Source organism: Palaemon carinicauda, chromosome 11 (genome assembly GCF_036898095.1).
Source record: "Palaemon carinicauda isolate YSFRI2023 chromosome 11, ASM3689809v2, whole genome shotgun sequence".
NCBI classification, from domain to species: Eukaryota; Metazoa; Arthropoda; class Malacostraca; order Decapoda; family Palaemonidae; genus Palaemon; species Palaemon carinicauda.
The window spans coordinates 140,749,769-140,758,927 of NC_090735.1; positions in this window are offsets into that span (position 1 = coordinate 140,749,769).

The window sequence follows — 9,159 nt, forward strand, 5'->3', positions numbered from 1 at the left end:
AACGGAGGCATCTCATATTTTATCGTTGCCATCTTGATCGTGTTGTGATACCATAGCTTGGCAACAAGACATAGATAGTAAGATAGACCCTTGATGGTGTTCTTCCTATGGAAAAAAATTATTTACGTCACATTAATTCTCATGTCAGAAAGTTTGGTACATAGCTTAACTACTCTGCTGTAATGAACGATATGGTTCGTACAATCAACGCTGCGGCACAACGTACTAGGTCATAATTGATTGAAGACTGATTAGATTCTATTTGTGGATGAGTTTATCGTGTAATGATGGACGTCCGAGGAGAGACTTCGCGTTTTCATATTTAAAGGTTTAAAGGCCGCTTATGAATGGCAGGGGCAAGGAAAAGTGACATTGCCATATCGAGCAGGACAATGGCCTAGAGATTGACCATATACAAATATGATCATGGCCCAAGCCCACTTACCACCCAAGCTAGGACCAAGGAGGGCCAGGCAATGACTGCTGATGACTCAGCAGATAGACCTGTAGGCTTCCTCAAAGCCCCTATCCTTGGCTCACAAGGATGGTGAGATTTCAGCACCTAATGAAACTAACGAGTTTGAGCGGGACTCGAACCCGAGTCTGGTGTTCACTAGTCAGGGACGTTACTGCATCGGCCACCGCATCATGTTAATGTTATCATTAGAAAGTTACTTCACCAAATATCAATCTATTTTTGTGTTTTGTATTAATAATTTGACTTTTTTCAAGAATCTATGTCATAACCAATTAGGAGAGCAACGATCTAGGTCTTTCCAATGATGGATGGGAAATCATTATATCGAGGGTCACTATTGTCTCTACAAATAATGCCACGTGATAATGAGAACAATGAAACCTCACTTTTGTACTGTAAACGAGAATCAGCTATCATTTCACTGTGGAATTTTACCATCATTTCTTCTGAAAGACATTTAACTTTTATACGGACATCTTCGTTTTATGGTTTTAAGTTGAATTTCTTATTACTCTTTATTTATGACAAACTATGTCGGCATCAATGACCTTCGATGCCAGGATGCAAGAAAAGTCCAAATCAATGAATCAATTATGACTAAATAAGTAACTAGTATATGTATATATATATGTATATATATATATATATATATATATATATATATATATATATATATACATACATATATATATATATATATATATATATATATATATATATATATAATTTCATATTCACGTTTCTGAATTAGGTAACTGTTACTAAATACTATGACAGAACATCATTCTCTCTCTCTCTCTCTCTCTCCTCTCTCTCTCTCTCTCTCTCTCTCTCTCTCTCTCTCTCTCTCTCTCCCTCTCTCTCTCTCTCTCTCTCTCTCTCTCTCTCTCTCTCTCTCTCTCTCTCTAATTCTTTTGTGAGAAAGTTATCACATAATAAGACCATAAAATCTATTTTTCTTAATGCAAAAATCTATCATCTTTCCTATGAGTGACTATTCAAAACTACCACGACTGAAGATTTTCTCTCATTACAAAAGGTGACAATAGATCATTCTTGTTCACAATTAATCAATCATAAGAAAAAGTAAGACAAGTAAATCTAAGTTCTTCTCCTCCAATAGAATGTTTAAGATTATAATCATTAAAATCATTGAAATTATTATTGTTGCCATTATTGAAATAATATTGTTACTAATAAAATTATTATTGGTAATATTGATAACTTTAATCATTTCAATAATAATAATTTTAAAAAATTCAATAAAGATAATCTTAATAATTTCAATAATTTCAATAACAATGATTTTCATAATTTCAATAATTTCAATAACAATGATTTTAATAATTTTCACAATTATCATAAGTTTAAACATTGCAATATGTTCTAAAAAAGTTACATAGAGGTCACAAAAATCTTTTAACGTAGTCTGTTAAATATGAAAGTGTATCATATTTCCAATCTGGTGTCACAATACCCTTTGCTGCTTGTGGTTCTTCCACTTAAGGATTACCATTAAGGTGATTTGGTCAATCTCCCCCACCCCCCTCCGCCTCTCTCATACCTTTGAGTATATTACCACCCCCCAAAAAAGTTTAGAGTTTAGTATTTTGAAAACTGTACCAATAACTAAGATATGGTTCTATATACCTATCCTGATCTAAGGTCTACAAAGATCGTTCAGGTACAAGAGAAGGCGTTTTAAGACGTATCTGATTAATATCTCAACTTGAGTTGTATTCCTCTTCATCAGAAAATTGCCAGATTTTAATACTGAAACGTGTTTCAACTTATAATCTGCAACTTATTTTTTTCACAAAAGCTTGACAAAAATTATTTTATATCTGTAAAATAACTTTAATCTTTTAAAGTAAACTTCCATAACTTCACCTATTTTAATTTATTAATTTTTTTTTTTTATAACTTCCGGACATACTTGTAAAGCTTCTCGTCCAAAATCCTGTCTAGGATTTGTATTGCTTCTCACGTCGGCTCTAACAAGAGCGAATAAACTTCTACTGCCTAAAGGGACCTGTCAATTTCTGTCTCCTTTTTTCTCAGCGTTGTCTCCCGGATATCATTGGTCCTTTGTACTCGGGGAAAAAGAAGAAGCGAGGAAAAAAGGGGAATGAAATGGGTTATAGTGGGAGTATGAAGATGAGGAGAAGGCTTTGGTTTAAGGCGACATGATCGCGTTACTTGCCCAGGGCTGAATCCCGGGCAATATAGACGTGAAGTTGGTGAAGCGGATGATCTCTTCTGGCACCTGGATCACTCGATCCACCTCCATTGGAGTCGACGGCGCATACCGTCTGATACCCGCAAAAAGAAGAAGACAGTGACGACGATGACGAGCAAGAAGAAGAGGCAAAATGCAAAAATGAATCTGAGTTGTTATAGCAGAAATATCAAACGATGGTAATTGCGACTGAAATTTCAAGTGTTGTCGCATACTTGCAGATAACATTTGTCAACAATAGTTAGAAACGCCGAATCAATTAGAATTATTATTATTATTATTATTATTATTATTATTATTATTATTATTATTATTATTATTATTATTATTACTTGCTAAGCTACAACACTAATTGGAAAAGCAGGATGCTATATGCCCAGTATTTCGAACAGGGAAAATAGCCCAGTGAGGAAAGGAGGATAAAGGACGATCCATACAAACAGGCTGTTTTTGGTTCTTTCAATCATTTGCATGTTAAATCAATTAGCTTGTCATGTATGTGCAATGCAAACCAATTGACATTTATTATTATTATTTTTATTATCATGATTATTATTATCATTATTTGCAAAGCTACAACCCTAGTTGAAAAAGCAGGAGGCTTTAAGGCCTCAAAAAGGGAAAATAGCCCAGCGAGGAAAGGTAATAAGGAAAAATAAGAGAAGTTTAATAGTTGAAGAAGGGGTTTAAGAACTTATGTCGTATGACAAGGGAGACGACTAGCCTTACTTAGCGACCAGGTTTGGAGACGGGGTCTTGTGTACTGTATGGTAATATGAGTGCGGGCTGTATGGTGCAAGGAGGGTAGACTGCACCTCACAAGGATGAGGGTACATCGTTACCGCGTGGAACCAGATGGGTACTTAAGAGGGAAGGTGCATGGAACATTACGATTCACAAAAAGGTTAACTGTCGGATGAATAATCGATTCATTCATGAAAAGTGAAGATCTAGAACTCATTCTGCATTTTGAATAGTGCACTGAGAGAAATTCCTCTATTTGCATAAACGGATGAAAGAGGCATTTTACTGAAATAAATTACGAAACAATGCAACGCCTAATTTCGTCGTTACCTTATTGAGAAAGTCTTTTAAGATTTTTGATCAATCTATTCTGGAGAAATATTTTAATTATTTTATTGTGTCCTGCTCGAGCATTGTTCTCCTGTCTGATCTTCAACTGCTGAATCTCATCTGAATTTGTTGGATAAAAACTTGCAATTAATTAGATTTCTTATTTCTGATCTTGATATTAATCTCTTTCACCGTTGTTGCATAAGATTTTTCATAACTGAACATCTTTTTCATTCCCATGACAGTACCAACTTGCTCGTAATAGAGAGTTAATTCTGATATTCATGTTTTCTCCGCCATAAGGCTGAATACTACACAGTAGGTCTATTCCAGAAATTTTATTCCACCTTTGACCAGATTGTGGAACGATCTTCCTAATCGGACAGTTGAATCAGCGGAATTTGAGAACTTCAAGCTTGCAGTGAATGTTTTTTATGTTGAACACGCTGATATGTCTCTTCATAGTTTATATATGACTTATCTATTTTAACGTTGTTACTAATCTGAAGACATTTCATACTCTAATCATTGTTTTTCATTGGCCTTGGTAGCATCCTACTTTTCCAACTAGAGTCATAGCTTAGCTAATAATAATAATAATAATAATAATTAATAATAATTCCTACTTATGAGGAGAATATAATGACCCTGGTAATGCGTCAATCATCGACGTATTTATATTTCGCAAACATTTTCACAATAACTGGGATAATCTTTCATATTATTATTATTATTATTATTAAATGCTAAGCTACAACCCTAGTTAGAAAAGCAAGATGCTATAAGCCAAGAGCTACAGCAGGGGAAAAACAGCTCAGTGAGGAAAGGAAATAAGGAAATAATAAAAGATATCAGAAGTAATAAAAAAAAATAAAAAAAAATATTTAAAAAAACATTAACAACATTAAAACAATTGTAATATTAAAACATTTTTTCTAGACTGCCTGGCTCTTCTGACCAGATATGTAAAACATCACTAGCAAAAATAACACCTGGGAACCACTTGCAGGATTATGAATCGGAATAATCTAATACTACTTTCGAATAAGGGAAAAACATCGACAAATATCTGTGCATAAATTATAAAGTGAGATAACTTTCTATTCAAAAAATGTGGATAACTGGATATAAAAATTGAGGCTTTTTGGTTAGTACTAAACTTGTATATGTTAAATTTGAATGATAATATATGTGCCATTACCTGCATATATTAAATTTGACCTTCAAAAAGTTTGCAATTGTGTCACAAAAATAAACTTGATCTACAAAAAGACATACAAATTACCTTAAATAGATTACAATTGAATAAAAAAAAAAAAACATTCTGGTACTTAAATTTACCAAGGTTTGACTGTAATTAACATGTACTCAATTACTCAATGCAAATTTATTCATAAATACTCTATGTAAACATGGAACGCAGGATACTCAAGAATGCGTATAAGCTGAAATGGTTATTGCTTATCTTTTTGAGGAGAGAGGAGAGAGAGAGAGAGAGAGAGAGAGAGAGAGAGAGAGAGAGATTAATACTGAGCGAATCCAGACTAGTTGTGTTTTTACAACATTTTAAAGAAGACTCTTGAAGATGTCGTAGGGGCAAAACTAGGCAAGATTAATTCATTATTTTATTTTTCCTGTGGTTTATTACATATATATATATATATAAATATATATATATATATATATATATATATATATATATATATATTTACAAATATGTATATATATACAAATATATATATATACACACACATATATATATGGGTGTTTACCATATATATGTATATATTTACTTAATGCATAAAACGTATTACCAAAAATAATCCTAAGTGAAAGTATGAAATATCAAGATTCACCAGAGGAGAGAGAGAGAGAGAGAGAGAGAGAGAGAGAGAGAGAGAGAGAGAGATATATCATCGAAAGTTTTCTCATGAAAAATCGACAGTTAATTCCCACGAAATGAAAGCAGAAACCCACGGTGCCTAGTTAGGCCTATATGGAAATTTATAGACACTGGACCTTCATTATTCCCCTGTTGCGATGAAAGAGGATATTTTGGAGGGAAACGTGATCTACAAAGTCCAGAATTTTCCTTCAGGGTGAGAACTTAGGCTCCTCTTTTTTTCACATGGAGGTATTACGTTTTGTCTGTATGTCTGTCTAGACCTATGTTGTTAGTCTGGGTCTCTGATATTGTTAGTAAGTTCGTATAAAGCTTCTTCTGGTCATGGAATTCTTAAAACTATATCTTTATGAAAAAAAGAAACTATATTAATTTGAGTTTTGAGTCTGACTATACCCAGACTGTCAGTCTGTCTCTCTGATATTGTTATTAAGTTCATATAAAGCTCCTGGTCACGAATTTCTTAGTACTATACCTTATAGAGAAAAAGAAACTATATGAATGTGATTACTCTAATGATATAGTTAACTTGGTTTAATTCATTGTAAATTTTGTGGTTTCAGTACTATGAAAAAAGACAGGAACTTATTTGATGATAGTGAAGTAATGTATAAATTGGAATAATCAAATGGTAATTTATAGAGCGGTTTATCTTTCTGGCATCATTTCAAAAAATTTCAAATAAATTCAGTTTTGTATTGTAGCTATCAATATATCCATCCATATATCTATCTTATTATGCATATACATAAACACATGTTCATGTATGTACATAAATGTATTATATATATATATATATATATATATATATATGAGAGAGAGAGAGAGAGAGAGAGAGAGAGAGAGAGAGAGAGAGAATTTCAAGGGGCTATAATCTACAAGTTTACTCAGATATTAATTATGTGCATACATATGATATACATGCATGCGTGTATATATACACATACATGCATACATATACATCTATATATATATATATATATATATATATATATTGTGTACGGATATCTATATGCAAATATGTATACATAAATATGTATTCCGTATATATACTTGTACATAATCTTTGAAAATGAGGCACAAATACCTTTTGATATTGGTACACTTTGGCATGGGATTCTAGACCCATAAGAAAATTCTGTTTACAATGAGTAACTAATTCAGGCAATATAACAATTTGAATTTCAACACCTACTATCAATTTCTAGATAAAGACAGTGTGCCTTTATTTCTACTCGGCGCTAAGGTTCGAGTCCTTAGCCGGGCAAAAGTACCAATCATAAAAGGAATTTCCCTGGAGCCTGTGAACCCGTGGCAAAGTTAATTCGAAATTGAGAACTATATATGACTTACTTAAAAAAATTAAAATCCCGAATTTTAGTGATAAAATTATCATAAATTAATGAGAGAATGGGTCCCTAGAGATTGCTAAGGAAGCCGGGGAAGGAAGAGGAGACGATGGATTGAGGGACTAAGAAAAGTTGTAGTATAGACTGACATAGAAATACCATAAACAAGACGCGTATGAAAGGACATGAACGAGGCTTTGTCTTGCAATGGAATAGCAATGGTTGATGATGATGATGATGTGTGTATGTGTGTATATATATATATATATATATAAATATAGATATATCTACTGTGTATATATATATATATATATATAGTATATCTACTGTATATATACACACTACATAAATATAGGTGTACAATATATATATATATATATATATATAGACACACAATAGGCAAAATTCACTACACAACCAAAAAGTATTTTCATTAGGAATAAGTGTGCCAAGAAAATTCTGAACAAGCCAAAGTGGTGTTGCTAGTCTTGGGTAGCCTACATCGAATCCTTAATGGCGATTGTACGCTATATAAATATATTCAGTTTCTTTTCCTCTGACGTCACACTACGGTTATTCTATCCTTCTAATTAAAACCACTTAAGTCTGATGAAAATAAAGCTATAGTAACCAGAACTTATAATTAATTTCTTTTTAATATTGTCATAAGATGCCCGTAATAAGGTTACTCAGGGTTACAATTCCCGGCGGTTACATCTAACATAATGAGTAAAGTAAGCTGGTTGTAATACATGGATAGTCTATTCTGTAAGCTGTATTACAATTCTCTCGGCTGGAAATTGTTTGATATGAGGACAAGTGTCTATACCGAAAGCATGAGATTACGTCGTGCACAACTGTATATTACTACTACTACTACTACTACTACTACTACTACTACTACTACTACTACTAATAATAATAATAATAATAATAATAATAATAAAAGTAATAATAATAATAATAACAATAATAATAATATTTTCTATATAATAACAAGCAAGCGTCTTGCTATACATACATACATACATACATATATATGTATATATATATATATATATATATATATATGTATATATATAAAACATGTATCTTTCGTATCACGCTCGGTGGCATTGACAAACGTGTGACTATTTGGTTTCTCACCGTCCACATGGTAGGGGGGGGGGAAGGATGTAGTCATACCATGGTGATAGGGGGTACCTTGATAGGTACTCTCTGTAACCACAACCTCCCGCAAATTGCAGAAACTGCCATATTGTAATTAGTATAGGGGGAGGGGGTGGGAAGGGTTGACTTGCTGTGTGTGTACGTGTGTTCTAGATATTTAACCGCCATTTGACGGGTCGCATAAAAATGATAATAATAATGAGGTGGGGGGAGCAAGGGGAGGAATAAAGATATCGCTCCATCGGGTGTTACAACTCATGGTGTGAAGCTAAGTTGAAGGAAGGATTATGACCGACCTCTTTCCAAGTCAGTACCCATCACACTGAATCTTTCGGGACGTATCCTAAGGCTAAATCTATAAAAACCGTCAGATTTTAATCGACCATTACGGTATAACCAGCTCATGTAATCAAAAACATATACTGTACGTCATTGCTCTGGGAGAACTTCATGTCTTCTGTTTTGTTGCCAGACTTTTGTCAGTTTCTGTACATGTGCTAGTTTATGCTATTACGAGCATTCCTCTCTCTCTCTCTCTCTCTCTCTCTCTCTCTCTCTCTCTCTCAAACTGGCATTGAAAAGATACACCACTCAGTGTGGTAATTATTCAGTGTGGTAATTTCTTTACATACAAAATAGCAAATACATGGAACAGACTTCTAGCGGATGTAGTAAGCAGTAACACTGTACATGAACTCAAGAATAAGGTAGACAAGATCATAAAAACTCTCTAGACGTTCAAACCAAATCGCTCTACCCAAGAGCAGATGGAGTCTCCGCGGATAGACCAGTGTCTTTGAGACTCCAAAATCCTTGTAACACACACACACACACATTCTCTCTCTCTCTCTCTCTCTCTCTCTCTCTCTCTCTCTCTCTCTCTCTCAACTAGAATTGAAAAGATACAACATTACTCAATGTGGTAATTTCTTTACAATTAAAATAG